This window comes from Gavia stellata, chromosome 17 (assembly GCF_030936135.1).
Source record: "Gavia stellata isolate bGavSte3 chromosome 17, bGavSte3.hap2, whole genome shotgun sequence".
NCBI classification, from domain to species: domain Eukaryota; kingdom Metazoa; phylum Chordata; class Aves; order Gaviiformes; family Gaviidae; genus Gavia; species Gavia stellata.
Window position 1 is genome coordinate 20,107,332 of NC_082610.1, and position 18,489 is coordinate 20,125,820.

Sequence of the window (18,489 nt, forward strand, 5' to 3'; positions counted from 1 at the left end):
TGAGGCCATTTCCTCTTGTCCTATCACTCGTCACTTGGGAGAAGAGACCAACACCCACCTCACCACAACCCCCTTTCAGGTAGTTGTAGAGAGCGATGAGGTCTCCCCTCAGCCTCCTCTTCTCCAGACTGAACAACCCCAGCTCCCTCAGCCGCTCCTCATCAGACTTGTGCTCCAGACCCCTCACCAGCTTCGTCGCCCTTCTCTGGACACGCTCCAGCATGAACAGGAGGACACCCTGGGAGAACTCTACATATTAAAAAGGACCTCATTGGCACAAATGTGTTTTCATTTTTATTTCCAGCTTATTAGAACAAACAGAATTCCATGCTTGTTCTAGTTTCAAATGGCAAAAGCAGCAAAACCAACAATTTTTTTGTAAAATTAAACTTGGAGGAATCATTTCTACAATGTACCTATGCAAAGTTTCTGCCTTGTTTCCAATCCAAGAAAGTGCTTGTGTGTCTTATGTACCGCTTGATCTAGTTTGGTGTATATTCTTAGAGACAGAATTTGCTTGACTTATATTGTTAGAGACCACCACAACTTTAACTCCTCTGCTGTAAATCCTTTTGCATTTTAGTACAGAGATCTCCATATAAAGATACAACTGACCAGGCACATAGCCCAGAAATAAAGTCTGGACTTTTGCCTGAAGCAGAGGAGCAGCTCTACTGCCCACCTAATGAAACATATCTATAGGCAACATCACTAAAATGGCTTCTTCCCTTTTCACGGTTTTTAATCTTTTTGGTTTATGAACTTATTTTTTCATGTCTGCCAGAAAACCAGACTAGTAAGGAATGTCAGCACCCATTTTGTTGAAAGTTTTGAAAACCATACTGGCCCCATCAAAACATGAACCACAAAGTTCTCTTTAAAAACTTTTTCATTTAACTTTCAAAGGGTAAAAACTCCAAGATCTCTTTGTTGTCATCATCTCCATTTTTTTAGATCTGGACGCTCTGTTAGCCCATTACTACGGCTCTTGATTGTTCGCTGAGGTTAACTCACATTACTGCAGATAACAAGCTCAAAGCCTATGCAACTTCAGGCTTACTTGACATCAATCACCCTGTGACTTTTCAAACTCCTGCTACAGAAGTTCCCTGAGCTCATGATTATGTATTCAGCCTAACTAGTCCCAGTTAAAGCAAAAGAGATGTAAGATGTAAGGTCAAAAAAATGTTTCGGTCCCCTTCCTTTGCTTGGTGTTTGTTTAAATTCTGCTTGTCCTGGAAGGAAGAAAGCGCTGAAAATGTTTTGATAAATTAATTGGAAGGTTTTATTTAATGCTACCGCGCTCAATACTTTCTTTAATACTAGAAAATAACATCCTAGGAAGATGCTTAGCTGATTTTTTGTAGGAGTGTCTCAATAGCATTCTTAAAAATGCATACCCAGTGCTGACACTGAAACACATCCAATCATCTAAGAATCATAAATAATTTCTTTAAAAGCCTGGTACAAAGGCAGAATTCATTGCTCTTCAGCAGCCACTCCAACTGATGAAGCAAGCTCAGTTTCCAGGGGAAAGAAAAGAATATCACAAATGCAAACCAGAAATCTGAAGGGCAGTGGCAGCATGGCCAAGGTCAAACAGATCAGATTAAACAAATGAGACTTCCATCATGTCCTAAAGGCAACTAACAGGGCACTCCGTCTCCTGGGAGGGATGACCTCTCTAGCTCCAGGCCACCCTGCCCTGGCACCCAAGGTTCAGCCTTGGCCGAAATTTGGGATTAAGAGCAGGTCTGAGCCAGCTGACGGGGACAGCCAGGCAACTGGAAGGAGCGGGGAACACTCCAAACCCGGATTATGAAATAGCGGAACACGAGCAACTTGAGGCACAGTCTTTGCCCTTGCAGGTGGAGAGAAGCTCTAACAAGCAGCATTTTGCAGGTAGCTCCCACCTGGGAGCGTGGTTTTTAAGCAATGAGGATTATGTACCACCACGACCAGCCTCTCACACACACGTCTAACACAACGGCCAGATACTCATTACCTCCTCATCTCCCCTGATGCGCGAAACTCCTTACCAAGAGAAGGCTTGTCGGAAAACAATTTAAAAAAAATACTGGCACGCTGAAGGCTCTATTTTTCACCAGGATTCAAAATGGGTACGTTTTCCGGTCCTTTGTGAAACATTTCCTTTCAGTATTACTAATTGGATTGTTTTCATTTCAAAGGGGGAGCGATTGACAAAATGCTTCTACCATCAGTAAAGAATCCTGTCAATTCTGACATTTCTGTTGAAAAAGTGACTATCAAAAAAGTCATTTTGGTGTAAGAACACACCACACATGCTCCCCCCTCCGTGTTCTTGGAAGAGCCCGTGTGGTGCTGTCTACTGCCTGAAGACAGCATCATCTACAACGCCTACTACCAAAAGACAGCTTAAAGCCTGAGGTATCAAAAGTCAATTGAATCTGGAATTCCTCGAGGTATGGCATCCTGTGGCTGATTTTTGCCTTCTCTATATATTCGCTTCTCGCTATCTGCAGAGATCCTCAGGGATCACATTTCTCTTCTCTGCATCTCCTGGAGCACCAGAGCAGAAAGAGAAAGGGACTGAATTTTCTTTCTTTCCCTTGACAGAAATACATCTACACTCCTGATGGGCTGCATGGTACCAGAATGCTGCAGTCTACTGTTAAAAGAAAACTGATAAGAAAAGGCAGGAATGATGAGCTTCACAGGCTCCCAAATCCAACACGGACATCTCAATATGTTTTCCCTTGCACTGCATACTGGCTTGGCATAGAAATGATTTGTGCCAATGCTGTATACAGATTGTTCACAAGTAAATAAGATTAGAGCTGAGGCTGGAAAACTCATTACGCAAATAATAAATTCCAGCCACTCAAACAGAGCTGTAGGACCATGGAGAATAGGACAGTATTGATTGACAAGAAGTCACCCAGCTCCACCCACAAGCAACGCACGTAGCTGAGATACTCCAGAGAATAAAGCCATAGTCGATCTTCTCGTATTTCCTCATCAGATATAATGTAGTAACAGGTATGTCTGGTATGGCCAGAAGCCAGCATGGTCCTGAGGAAAACAAAACCTTACATCAGGCTCCTGAAGGTCGCAGGATCAGACACAGAAATGAGACGGCAAGGAAGCGAGGATACCGCTCCTGTCCGCAGAGACCCAGCAGACTTCAGAAAAATGACAGGGGCCTTTTGCAATACATTTAAGCTTCAAAACAGAGAGAGTGTAAAATGTCAAGACAATTCAATCTTTTGCTTTTGCTTACAAAGAGAGAGCCATTTATCTAAAGAACACTGGAGGGGTTTTGACCTTAGCTGATACTTCGAAGACATTTAAAATAAGACGATGAGGCAGGTAAATCCTGCGCTCCAGCACATGACTTCAGACTTCCGAGAGCAGGGAACGATGCAGAGGCGAGAACAAGGAGGAAACCAGCGTAGGACTGCACCCGCCCTCCTCTCCAGCTTCCACCGACAAGTGATTCGTCCCCAAGCGCAGCAGTGGCAAGGACAAAATTAGCAGGAATTCACTGAGCATCAGTCCCACGATAGTCAGCGCCGCTGCTGGCAACAGGAGTTTTTGGGGAATTTCTCAGATAAAAGGCACTGCGAAATGAAGGAATTGTGATACTTTCAGCTTGTGCCGGGGGGACATCCTTCTGGCCAGCCTCTGCTCGGCCAGATCGGTGATAAAGGTCTCATCCTGCCCCAGCCACTCCAGCTGTGCCTGCGTCAGTTGGGCTTTCTTTGCTCTGGGACTAGATACAAGCATTTAAAACACAGAAAATTTCAACCTGTGGCTGAATCCACTTTTTTTACTGGCATTACAGTACCGCACCAGAGATGAACACGTTCTTTCCTATGATGATACACACCGCTCACAAACATTGAGATAAATGAAAATAAAGAGGGTTTTGGCATTTGCCTGGTTTTCATAAAGTTTTAATCCAGCTACAGGCTGGAATTTCAGGTGTAAAAAAAGGAATAGGAAAAAACCAATCTCTGCCAGGAAGAACCAAAGCCCTGGTAAGTGAGATATCCATCTCAGGGACAGCAAGATATTCATTTTGGGAGTAGAAGACTGGTTCAAGCTGAGATCTGCGAGGCGGATGGAGCCTTCAGCATGGTTATTCCAGTCCCAGAGAGTGCCCTGGCCAGCCTGCTACTGGCAACATCAGGTGAAAAGGCTGCAGCTCTCTTTTTCCGTGTGTAAAAATCTTAGAAGTTTGGTTTTATTTAACCTGGGTGAAGAGGAGGCTTGGCAACCTCTCCCCTCTCTCCTGAGGGTCTGGCTGCCCGTGCTCAAGCCCAGCCCTAGGACAACATAACCCTAAGCTGAGACCAGACTGCTGTGAAACAGTTAAGTGCGAGAAAGTTCTTTGCGATACCTCCAGCAGCGTCCTCCCCGCTTTGCTATGGAGCTGTGCTTAAGCTCAAGCCCTTGGGCTTTGCCTGAGCCCACACAAGCTTGGGCCTGGCCCTCTACCTTGCTGAGCCTGACTGCAACACCCTGGCTTAATCTTGGACCTGCCTCATCTCTAGGCATTGGATCACTGCCTTCTCAGCCAGCCCTGGTTACCATCACCGGACTTGCCTGCTCCTCTTGTTCAGGGGCAGTGGGACTTGCCAAACTGGTGCTGAGGGCACTGCCCCACCTGCCTTGCTGTCACCCGCGGCTCCTGGCTCCCCTCCCCTGGCGAAGCAGCCCACGCTCGAGCTTGGAGCCAAGCATCACGGAACCTGGCCCTGAACCTGCCCTGAATCAGAGCTGGCCTTGACCCTAGACAGGTAAAACTCTTAGAGGGAGTAGTCACCGAATCACAGAATCACTAAGGTTGGAAAAGACCTGTAAGATCATCAAGTCCAACGATCAACTAACACCACCATGCCCACTCAACCATGTCCCATAGTGCCACGTCCACACGTTTCTTGAACACCTCCAGTGATGGTGACTCCACCACCTCCCTGGACAACCTCTTCCAGTGTCTCACCACTCTCTCAGTAAAGACATTTTTCCTAATATCCAGCCTGAACCTCCCCTGGCTTGATCAAGTCCCCAGACTTGATGGCTAATCCAAAGTCTTCTCACTTGTAATCACGGAATCACTACGGTTGGAAAAGACCTGTAAGATCATCAAGTCCAACCGTCAACCCAACCCCACCATGCCCACTAAACCATGTCCCACAGTGCCACGTCCACGTTTTTTTTGTAGGGTGAGGCTGCAGACTGCTGGGGCGCTTTGGGCGATGGCAGGACCTTGTAAGGACATTCAAGTTTTCTACGCTTTAAAAGCTTCTTGAAACAAAAAACCCCATACCCCTCCCAGCTCTAACTATAATCTGCCATACAACCCCACAGAAGTATAAAAAGCTTTCAGCACAAGTCTAACGTGCAGCCATGCATACTGCAAGGTGATCCCTTTTCATTCGTGTTGTTCTGTAGCAGTATTTCACAAAGCTTTCTTCTTTGCCACAAAGTACATCGAAGTACATCACTGAAAATTCTGCCCCAAACCCACAATGGTTAAATTACCAACTTACCTTTCTCTGTTATCTAAATTGCATTCATTACTTTCAGCTTAATAGAAGCAATTATTCAATTAGTACAAACTGCTGTTCACCCACATACTCCTGGAGAAACATTTTGGGTTACACACAGGCCAGTTACCTGCTGAATTGCACAGCACCTCATCACAAAGGTATTAAAAATTGAGCAGAAAACTCCCTAGACAGTACAAGGCTTTCGTTTTCAGAAAGCTGTGACGCCGGTGGAGTGAAACTGAGAGGGTTGACACAATATAATATAAAATATTATAATAATAATATAATAATAAAATATTTCCTTCTCCCCCAGCACTAATACTATGACTACTACTAATACGGGCATAGCACTGGACAGAATGAGATCCCCACTTTAGTGAGAGCTGAGTACCCTCACGCATGCACATACACTCAGAGACAGCACTTTCTCTAACAAGTACACAAGTAGACGGCTCACACAAAAAGCAGGAGGAAGAAAGCTAGCCTCAGCGTCTCTTTTAACCTAAGCTTTGAACTTAAGACACTTCAGATACTCGCCTAAAACTCCATAGCATCAGCGTGGACCTAAGTGACTCGGCTCAGGCTTGCACGGCGGTGCGACTCTGGTCCTCACCTCCCAGCTTCCTGCCTTTCTCACAAAATCGCCTGGCCAGCGGCAAGCGACCCGTCCTGGAGAAGCAGCTCGGCTGCTCCCGTGACAGCACCTTCTCTCACCTGTACGCATGCACCCGCACTGAGCTTCTCCTGAGCAGCTGAGGACCATCGGCTGGCATGGGTCAACCACCAGACACCGCTGAGGAGGAGTTGGACCATCTCCTTCATAAACAGGAGAGCTCAGCTTGAGGCGCCATCGTCCGTAACCGGACGGAGAGTCGAGATGGTGCGCTGCCAGCCTGGGAGGAAGCCCGACTCCCAGATTGGGAAGCCTGGATAGCCTCCAGGCTACAGGCACGAGAGCCAGGGATACCTAAACTGCTTCCCATGAAGAGGGGCTACAAAAACCCTTAATTTCAGGGAGCGGGGAGGAGTACAGAGTTGTCTCGAGGCCTGTAGAGCACCGAAGGCTACAGCAAGGCTGGCAGAGCTCACTGCCTCAGGGCAACCAGAAACAAAGAGTGCCTGGGGAATGGGAGGTCTCCGGTGGGCACGGAAGAGCCAGAAGCATTGGTAATCCGTACGTAACTGATCCAGCAGGTCTCTGAAAGGGAAATGTTACTTAAAGTTGGCCTGGGAATCACTTACTGAGCAATCCTGAGGGTAATGGGCTCTTATCTATACAGACACTGAGGACAGTTCACTGAAGTTAATGGATTTTGTTACGGAATTACTTTCATTAATGTCTTAGAAAAGAGATTTCTCCTACCCTGTGCAGATAACCGTGCCTGGGAGGTTTGTGTAGGCAGGCACCGTTTAAAAAGACCCTCTTGAAAAAGAGCTACCTCACATGAGGGACAGAGAGGACAATGAAAAGCTGAGACCTTATCTGGCTGGAATTCAGATTGACAGGAAAGAAAATGGCCACTCTTAGGGATCATGTAGAATTGGTCAAAAATACATACTTCAGATGAGCTATTGGCCATGTGGAGATGGCCAGGGAAAGGCCAAGATGATTATCAAACTCCTCCGCTGACCTCCAGAGAAATTATAACCAGATCACAAGACACAACCTTCACCTATTTACAAGCGGAACAAATCCACACGGGATGCTGGTGCTCCCACCACCCTCCTACAAGGATGGATCACAGCATCCAACATACAGAGCTGCAACAGGCCTCCAGGGTGACTCCAGAAACCAATGACAAATGAACCCAGGCCTTGGTTTTTAGAGGGCTGAATGTCAGCAAGGACAAAGCAGGAAGGGACAGCCAAAGTTTAAAAACCAATTCATACTACTTGCTTTGCAAAGCAACTCCTCACACCTCACTGTAACTTCTCATTAGCACTTTGAGTTTGCTCTCTGGGAGCACATGGTCACTTCACATTGCACATTTGCTGAGCACAAAGCTAGAAAAGTCTCAGCGCCCAAGGGTCTGTGGCCTGAGGAGATGACAACACTGGTGCAGTCCCCAGGCTGAGGAAGCATTAGATATTGGGGGAGAGGATGAGGATCCTGATGAGGAACATCAGAAGTACTAGTCACTAGCCCTCCAGGCTTGAGCCAACTAATCCACAGTAGGAACACCAAAAGGCTGCCTATCCTTCCTTTTCTCCTCCTCCCCTTAATTAAAATGATTTCTAGGAATTAGCTGGCCTCCAAGTGCTTGTTTTAAACACCAATTTCTTTACATTCCTACTAAATGTGTGCACCGAGTGCACCCTCAGCAAGTTTGCCGACGACACCAAGCTGGGTGGTGCGGTCGACACGCTGGAGGGAAGGGATGCCATCCAGAGGGACCTTGACAGGCTTGAGAGGTGGGCCCGTGCGAACATCATGAGTTTCAACAAGGCCAAGTGCAAGGTCCTGCACTTGAGTCGGGGCAACCCCAAGCACAAATACAGGTTGGGCAGAGAATGGATTGAGAGCAGCCCCGAGGAGAAAGACTTGGGGGTGTTGGTTGATGAGAAGCTCGACATGAGCCGGCAGCGTGTGCTTTGCAGCCCAGAAAGCCAACTGTATCCTGGGCTGTGTCAAAAGCAGCATGACTAGCAGGTCGAGGGAGGGGATTCTGCCCCTCTGTTCTGCTCTCATGAGACCCCAGCTGCAGTACTGCGTCCAGCTTTGGGGTCCTCAGCACAGGAAAGACACGGACCTGTTGGAGCAGGTCCAGAGGAGGCCACAAAGATGATCAGGGGGCTGGAGCACCTCTCCTATGAGGACAGGCTGAGAGTGTTGGGGTTGTTCAGCCTGGAGAAGAGAAGGCTCCGGGAGACCTTCTAGCAGCCTGCCGGTACCTGAAGGGGCCTCCAAGAAAGCTGGAGAGGGACTTTTTACAAGGGCATGTAGCGATAGGCCAAGTGGTAATGGCTTTAAACTGAAAGAGGGGAGATTTAGATTAGATATAAGGAAGAAATTCTTCACCATGAGGGTGCTGAGGCACTGGAAGAGGTTGCCCAGAGAAGCTGTGGATGCCCCAACCCTGGCAGTGTTCAAGGCCAGGCTGGACGGGGCTTTGAGCAACCTGGTCTAGTGGAAGATGTCCCTGCCCGTGGCAGGGGGGTTGGAACCAGATGATCTTTAAGGTCCCTTCCAACCCAAACCATTCTGTGATTCTATGACTCTAAAAATACAGAAATATAGAAAGCATAAGTGTCATTGTGCACAGAGGATGCTGAAAAATTAAAATCCTTTTCTTCATCACTGTGAACCCAAAATGTTGTCACACCAAGTGTGGTTCTAAAGATGCAGACACGATAAGTTGAGTAACATGCTCTACTGGAGTGTAACACTTTAAGAAACTACAGATATATCTGACCTCCAGTTAATTGACTAACAAATCACTGAAGAATTGGGAAATGAAGGCCAGAACGAGGAAATTTCTTCTCTCGTTTCCTATCACCTTCACCAGCGCATCTTCTAACGGTCCCAGGGTTGCATTTTACAGGATACTAAAAAAGGAAAGGCAGCCACTTTGAAATTTATGAGGAGCCAAGGGAACCTACTGAGTGCCACCTTTCTCCTTTCATTCCTCGTGCCACTGGTATAAATTGGGTTCACAGTCTGCTCCCTCGCTTTACAGCCTTATGTATCTTGCATTCCTATATCTCTCCCTTTCTGCTAGTTTTTAATATCATTTACCGACATTCATTTCTTCTCAGCTGCCTTTCTCCCCGCAGGGTTCTCTCTACAGCCCTAAGGGAACTATGGAAAATACATAGCCTACCATTTCTTAGTTCCCACGTCCTTAGGATAAGGCACTGCACTCATCCTTCCTCAGGCTGAGGAAGACCAAGTGGGACACTCTCCGTTACAGGCTAAAAAGGCTGTTACCTAAACTTGGACGTTTACAGGAATAGAAGTGACTTGCTGGTACCACCAAAGGCTCAAGAATACAAAATGAAAGGTCAGTCAAAGCCAAGTTTTTTCCTGTACAGGAGTGCTGTACACAGGAATCAGGCCAGAAGGGTTGGTTTTTACGAAATAATGACAGTATAAAGATGCAAAAGTGTTTTTTCCTGGCAGGTATTTGTTTCTCATTTCCTGGGTTTTCTGTACGTGTTCTAAAGCATTTAAATGTAGCTGTTGGAGCCTCAAAAGCACAAAGGTACCTAATACAATATTCCAACTAAATTCCTGTAAGAAATGCCTCAAAGCCATTTGACTGAATGAAGCAGCAGAAACATTTACCATCAGGTGGCCTTTTCAGCTACAGAAGTCTGCACCACAAGCATCAGCACTCTAATGCTATTTGCAAAAGGTAAGTCTGCCAAGGCTGAAAATAATATTCAGGAGTAATAAAAACTACTGACTGTGGCTCGTAGTGAAGGCAAACTTTTTGGAGGACAACTTCAAGCCATGCTCGAGACGCTGATTCTTGTATGGAACCAGTCACCACTCAGTGTTTGTTAACAGCCGAGAGGCTCCGAGGAGACCCATCTTTTACAGAGGTTTCAACCTTGCCGTCCTTCGAAGCAGGGAAAAAACTGTAGCAAAATTGAAAAGTAAGGTGCCAAACCAAAAGGAAACTGATGTTCAACGAGAGGTGACCGCGCGACTTCCTAACACAAGCAGGACTCGGGACTCTCTGCTAGGTGTCCTAGACATAAGGTAATACAAAGACGTGCGCAGATGAAGCAGCATATAAATCTAAGTAGAGCAGTATGCCAAACTCTGTCCAAGACACTTTCTAACCCAGAGGCTAACTTGGACTGGGATTACATGACTTGTTTCTATTAAGAAGAGAAAGTAAGGACAGATATAGCATTTCCCAGGTAATATTTATTCACAAAATACTACTTAGAAAAATCTTGTTTCCTCAAATAAAGAAGAAACCAAACAGCAAGAGACAGTTGTTTGGATTCTATCTCAGTTGCAATGTTCTTGTCAACCTGTCCTGTATACAAAAGTTTGTTGTCAGCTTTTTCTGGACCCTTGCTACAAGTCATCCCCTGACTGCCCACAGGCATTCTTTCCAGTACCAGCTTCAGAGATGCTTCTCATATTTTTCTTCCTTCTGACACTCTTTCAAATACTCATTCCAGCAACAGATCTCAGACTCCAACTGGCCTCGCATAAGGAGCAAGGTGTTGCGCAAGGCCAGCTCTGCCGAGCATTCAGCACGCCGCCACAACGCCATGCAAAATGCACTTAAACTGCTGCAGTAAAGCACACCAAGTCTGGTTTTAGCAGAAAGGGGGGAAACTGCCAAGTTCTTAAGTAGGTCTCTAATAATAGCAAGATGTAAAATTAAACCTCAGGAAAGATGCAGATTATGAACATTACGAACAGCGCTAGAATATTGTGTATCTTCGAAGTATGAAGTCACTTGAGTATTTAACAGCACTTCAAGAGCCATAAGCCCTATTTTGTTAGAAAAGAGTAACGTGTTTAATTGAGCTTTTAAAAAGCGACCAGGATTTTACAAGGGTAGATTCCTAGCATCACTTGAAATGAAGATCTTTTAAATAATTTCATGTTATACACCATTAAGCTGAAGCATTCAAAACCAAGGTAGAGAACAAAGCACAGGGAGACAAAGTGATGTGCCCAAGGTCACCTGAAAATTTTTCCGAGAGTCAAGAAGAGAAACTAGTTTTCAACAAAACTCTGTGCCCTGACCAGAAAGACAATCCTTCCTCCATCGCCGCATCTTGGGGGGATTAAGATCATATGCAGGTACAAATATGTATTAATGTAAAAGCTGCGTTCCTCCCTGAAAAAATGCAAGCAGGTTATCTCCTGACTTACCCAAGTAAACTATACACTACAGCAAAAACTGGGTGTGCAGAAATCAGAACTGAGTTAGTTTAGCGCTAAGGCTGTGCTCTGCCCCTAAAGCAGCATGCTATCTTGGGTGGAATAAATGTCCCCATTATATTTATAATGAAGCTAATCAATTTTGGGATTGCAAAATAACCCTGTCCAGAATTTTGATCAATCACATGACATGCCTTCCAAGGACTCTATTGTTAAAGATGCCTTTTTTTTACTGGAATTGCAATAATTCATCATGTTTTGGGGTAGTTTTATTTCTGTGTGGCTTATCCTTTGATGATCTAATTTACATTTATAATGATCTATTCCCTCGTGGATTAATTGCTCCTGCTATTTTCTCTATTAATCAGACATCAACATTTGCATTACAGATGACCATTTGCAGTATTTTCATACCACTAAATCTGGCAGCATGGAACTAATGATAAATACTTTCCTCAGTTCTAGGGGTGAATTAGTGTCTCGGTCCTTTTAAACAAAGGCGTTATTAGGATCTCACCACTCGAAGTAGGCTGGTGGTTCTGTGGTATTATCCACATATATTTATTATGTCTAAGAATTTACTTTTTTTCTGCACACCGTAAATGCACAAATATGTAGTTCACCCACTGCTGTCAAACAAGCCCTGAGTAAAGGGCAGGGAGTTACGGATCTGAGACCATCACAGACTTCTTTCCTAGATCCTCATGTGCCTTTAGAAGAGTTTCACACCTTCCAGCTACTCACTGCAAATTCTTCCTGGACGCTATCACCCACGGTGCCGCCTGAAAAGCTGTTTCTGTCAAAATTGCTTGCTTACATTTTGGAAAAATAAATTATCAGTGCTAGTTGATAATTAATTTTAAAAATAAATGATCAGTACAAATTGCTGACCTGGGCTAGGCAACCTGACCGTGCCTGGAGCACAGCAGGGAGCACTCGCACACGCTGCACTATCCGCAGACCAGGGAGGCCGTAACCTTTGGCGGGTGGCTGCGGACAGTCACCTCCTTCCCGGCACAGCTAGGTCCAAAGGACCACACCTGGACCCTGGAGGAATCGCAGTCCGCACCCCTGCTCCCAGATGGGTGGCATTACATCTAGCCTTGAGGGGTTGCTCCCGAGCCTTTCCCCAGATGCGACTCAGACATGCGGGCCAACAGGGTGAGGAGGAAGAGCCTGGTGACCCCGCTCCCCACACTTTGCTGCTGCATCCTCACCTACTTGTAGGGAATAGGAAGCAATAGCAGCTCCAGTGATGCTCTCCCTCGGCTGCTACTCTGACACGGAGGTTTGGGCACGGTACCAGCGTATTTGGTCTTTGCACAGGAGCAATGGAGCTCTTCACAAGTCCCTAACACTCTCCCACAGAAGCATAGTCAAGGTCATAGTACATCAGATTATTAAGAGACATGCTTCTTGTGCCTAGAAGCATCCCTGGCCCCTCTGGGTCAGCAGCTTCAACAAACAGGCTTGGTATCCGCTGAGTAAAGACTTGCCCTGATGGTTGCCGCTCTTACAACGGCAGAGAACAAATTGAACTTGTAAAATACTCACACTAGTGTTGGAAGCCTAAACACATGGTGCATCACAAGCAAGCGTGGTGGAAGCCATACTTTTTATAGCATGAGGAAAAATTCCCAGAGGATCTGTCACGTACATCTGGAACTCCCCAGCTGTGGGCTCTCTCCTCTCCTCAGTGTCCTTTAACCAGCGCTACAACTGCTGCCTTGAAATCAGTCAAGGAAGAAGCAGTTCTGTGCTTGCCACAGAGGTTTCCAAGCCATTTCTTTCATTCTGGGATGGTTGGCATTTCCTCCATATGACTCCAGTCAGACAGGGAGGGATAAATACCTCCTTTGCCGACTGCCGCACAGGAACCTTTTCCCCACCCCATCGAAGAATAAAATCCATTCTATCTTCTGGCAGTCCGCATTGCGCTGTCTGTCCGTCGTGGAGTCCAAGAGCACGTGGCTCTTGAGGAGGTACCTGGAACCTGCACAGCAACACTGGCAGACTGTCTCACAAGGAAAGACAAACTGAAGGAGGTCTATTACATCTTAAAGCGATGAAGCCCTTCCTAACACCCGTTTGGTTCTTTACTCAGCTCCTGCCCTAGGGCCAAACTACAATCTATTCAACTCCCAAACAGCAATATATTCAATTCCCAAACAGCAATATTTCCATCTGCAGGCATAAGGAGGGCTGCTCACGGTGTAAAGTACTTTTTAGGTAGATAAATGTCTCAAGGTGGTCCTGAGTGAGAACACCTTCAAATCAACCAGCTCAGCATAAGGCATCTGCTGCAAGACATGAAGTATTAAAGTACTGGCTGATAGAGGCTCAACTCCGCAATAACTGGGAAAGTTACTTCAATAACCTATTCATGGAATGCCCTCATTTTCCAGTCCATGAATATGGTCCCTCCCTTGACTTCATGGTCTGGTTAGTAAAGCTCAGCAACTCTATTTGTTTTGGACACAAATAATGCTTTCACATCCGCTGGTAGATGTTGTGCAGAAGGCTGCTCATTTCACAGAATAAAGCTTTTCATACACATCTCATTCCTTATTGCGTATTGTTGGATTCTGTCATTCCCATATTGTATCAGTTCTTCCCCAACTCCTCATACCCTTTAAACTATACTGTTGGTCTTGCATCATACTCCTGGCATCATTAAGTACCTGAACTATAAATATCCTCATTCTTTGCCACAAAAGATCAGGGAGAAAATTGTGCAAGGCAGGCCAGAGTAGCCCCCTCTAACAAGAAATGAAAGCCTGGACTTGTGCGCAGCTCCGAACCTCGTGCTATTGAGCTGCCATAATGACATACTACATCCCATTAATCTGCAATTACACACTGACAGGGACTGTCAATCTAATACCATATCCATCAGCAGAACTAAATGTACCATTTCTGTCCCCAACACTGTTCCTATGACTAAAACTCTTCAAAATAAAGTTAAATGTGGGATTTAATGGAGCAGGGAAGAGTCCAAATTCTGAATTAAGAAGGAGATTAGAGCCTTTATAGCCTCACCACATTGTGACCGTAAAGCCTGAGAAAACAAAATGACCCTGCAGGAATATATGGAAGCACAGAAATCATACGCTAATGTCCATAGTAGATCTGTGGTCTGTTCTCACAAATCCCCCTGGTACAACCAACTTTTTGGTATCTATATGTGCTCGTTCCATCCGAGAGAGGTAGTCCTCCTCAGCGCTACCCTGAAGTCCCCCCTCGGTGCCCATTACACCTGCCCCCAAAGCACCCCGCGTTCCCCGATGGTTCGTCTTACTCAGCTTGCCAGAACAAGAGAGGTCAACGCTCTATCACAGACCCACAGCTGAGGGATAACAGTGTTTTAACATCACTGGAGGCTTAAGATGAGACACAAGCTAGAGAACAGCACGGTCCAGTGGATGGCAACTGGGCTGAGACTCCCCATCTCCTCTGTTCTGACTGTGGAAAGACATTCCCTTTACACACTGGAGTGTCTCTGAAGTTATTTTCCAGCGGTTGCCGCCTTCTCTCTGCTGGTGGAAGCATTCATGCAAGCGCTGCTGGGTCTGCTTTGGCTAAAATCCATCAGGACGGATCAGACCAACAGCTGCAAATTGCTTGCAATAAACAGAGATTCGGCTTCCCGCAGCCTGCCCTGCTGTCAGATCCTTGTGGGATCGTCACCGGCCCCAAGAAGCAACAACATCCTAGTGACACAGCTGGGGCCAGGAGGGGACATCTGGCAAGAGCTGGAGGCCTCATTCCGGGAAAACACGCCTGCTCGGGGCGGGAAGAGAAGGAAGGAGGTGCCCAAACGCTGTTCCGAGCAGGAATTGTATCAACCAAGAGCGCACAAATGCTGTCTTAAATGACACCGTGAGGCTGCAAGCTCTCCCGGACTGCGGGGCTGCCCCAGGGCTGAACTCAGGCGCAGCATCCAAACTAGCTCTCTATGTCCCCTGCAGCCAACGGAGACAGACAGCATCTGAGCACGACCTACCCACCCTAAAACAGGCACCCGAAATAGCTGGACCGAAGCACTTTCTGCCCTAGATGCGTTAAGTTTAGACAGCTAGAGACAGGTTAAGACGAATTCCATTTTGACGACCCGAGCCCTGCCATGACGGGATTCAGCACTCAGGGTTGCAGCAAAATATCTACATCTACTGAGCGACTTCAGGTTTCCTTCCCAAAACTGTTTTAAAATGTTTTACGACATTCAATTTCAGTGCCCCTCAACAACTTGCATAGCTGTTTATATTTTGGAAGTATTACAGAATTTTAAAATTCCAAACCAAATGAAGAACCACAAACGCACAAATGACCACAATGTTCTTTACAACGTGCCGCTTCTGGAGCGTTACGAAGCATGGCAGCCACTCCAGAAGAGCATGGGAACACTTAACCATTGCAAATGCTATTTTTGAAAAGCGTCTCCTGCCCCTCCTGCTCTCATACAGCTGGTAACTCTGGGCTCCTCCTCTCTTCTACTGAGAATTCAGTAGAAACTGTTTCCTCTGATAGGACTGTCGCTTGGCCGGTAACACAAACATGGCTACGGGCAAAATTAACCCCAGTAAACGAGTTTGCTGAGTATACCTGGTTATCTAGACAACTATGTTTCTTCTCTCTCTTAATCAGCTCCGAATTTTAGGACTTTCTTTTTTTTTTTTTATCCTCAGCATTCACAGAAAGAGTAACTGCAAGGTGTTTAGGGCTTACAAAAGCACTTGCAATACTTAGCAAGCGAATTTTCACATGCTTGGGATGCTTGCAACTCTGCTCACTTCAAGTGCCGTGGTCACAGTTCAGCATCTACCAAAGCCCGAACAACTACAGAACACCCAGACATACGATGCTGCCAGACAAGGGCATCCAAGCCTGTGCCATCCAAATTTAGCAGCTATTCAAGAGTCGGAGTCAGGGAGTTGCTGTATAGGGGGAGGTCACAACAACTGGGTCTGGGAAGAGCTGGACACCTCGCGTGAAGGAACATTGCTTGCAGCGCCAGACACCTACCTGCGAGGAGGGACCTGCTAAAGAACAGGAGATGGTGCTGCCAAGTGCGTAAGGACCATGGCAGCACAGACACCCGACTGCCCTATAGTTGCTCCACCTTACACCAGAGCTAGCCCAGACTTGATGGCTAATCCAAAGTCTTCTCACTTGTAATCACAGAATCACTACGGTTGGAAAAGACCTGTAAGATCATCAAGTCCAACCACCAACCCAACCCCACCATGTCCACTCAACCATGTCCCACAGTGCCATGTCCACAGGTTCCTTGAACACCTCCAGGGATGGTGACTCCACCACCTCCCTGGGCAGCCTCTTCCAATGCTTCACCACTCTCCCAGTGAAGAAATTTTTCCTAATATCCAGCCTGAACCTCCCCTGGTGCAACTTGAGGCCATTTCCCCTCGTTCCTCTCCTCTCGTGAGGTCCCTCTCCCTCACAGTGTGGAGGGACCCTCTATGGGCATGGTGGTGTTGGGTTGATGGTTGGACTTGATGATCTTACAGGTCTTTTCCAACCATAGTGATTCTGATTCTGTGATTCTATTCCCCCCTAAACGTGCCCCCAGCTGCACCGACTACAGCGCAGAGCGGCTGACTGCCAGCAGTCTCACCACAGCGGTCCCGGCTCCCCAGGTACACAATGTTAAGGTTACCTACACCCTTGACCAGCCTCTTTTGGAGTAGTTTGACAACATACATGCACATCTCCACTTGTTTGGGTTTTGTTATATAAGGAAAGTAAAGGTGTTAAACCAAAAGGCCTTGATAACCCTTCTGGCAACAGACGGTTTAACTCTATGAGATCACACAGCATTGGCTGCTAACAGAGAACGGCAAGGAAACGAACACCACTTGCTTGGTCTCCAGGAAAGGCAATGCTTCAAAGTGTTAAAAGGCAAAATATTTCATTTTTTTATATACATATACCCATTAAGGCTATATTATATAACAAGCTGCCTGACTTTTATGTCCTTAAAGAACAAAGGTAGCTACAGCACAGAAAATGAGGATGTGGAGCCCAAAGAGATTTACTTTCTTCCCTTCTCATACCAACTATCTACTTTCATCGATGTAATTTCATTTCATTTTCATGTCACAAAAAAACCCAGATCTGTAATGTTTGGCTGCCAAGGAGGTTTTAAGCCATTCAGGTCTTGTAGTCATGGTCAACCATCCCAAGAGGGTGAGTGGCACAGAAATCTGCTAGAAGGAAATTCAAAAGGGATGTTCTCCGTCGTGAAAGATATTTTAAAATATCTTTTAAAAAATAATCATAATAAAAAAAAAAAAATCTGATGACCGTTAGTCCTCCTGGAAACCTATGGAACACGTTCTTCTGTATATGAACCTTAATACTGGAAACTTTTAACTGCCTAATTTACTAGGCATAATCACCTGTACAGGAATATGATTTCTGGTAATGGCAAGGAACTGTTAAAATAGCAGACAGGGCACATTGAGAACCATTCAAGCTAAAGCTGGGCAAAATGCAACCTGAAGAAAAGCTGAATAATCTATTACAAAGAGTAATTAACCACTGCCACAAATTAATAAACTACACGGTTCTTCGACTGTCACTTCAAATCCTCAACGAAAGCAGTCTGGTTTCTGACAACACGCTCCAGTAGAAGTCAAAAATTAAGGGCTAGACACAGGAACGGAACGAGGGTCTTCAGCCCAAGTTAACCAGGAAGCCTAGGTGATCATAACACTCCTCGGGAAATCTATTAAGCCTGCTTGTATTTAGATGACAGAGATAGTCTACTTCTAGTAAGAGAAGCAAATTCTGCCAAATAAATCAGTACGTTATTATCAGGACAACAGAGCTGTCCTAACACACAGAAAATAAGGAACCAGCCTACAATGGCCCTGATTTATAGTCTACAAACAGAATCAAAGGTCACCCAACTCCTAGCACAATGTCATACTGTACGCATTAGCAACAAGGACACAGACAGCTAAATAAATGTATTTTTAGAATTAACAGATTGTGTTAATTGAGCGCCTATTTGCAAAATCAATACAATTCACCAGAAAAAAAAAATAATGCAGTATTTGGATGAGGATCATGTATGTG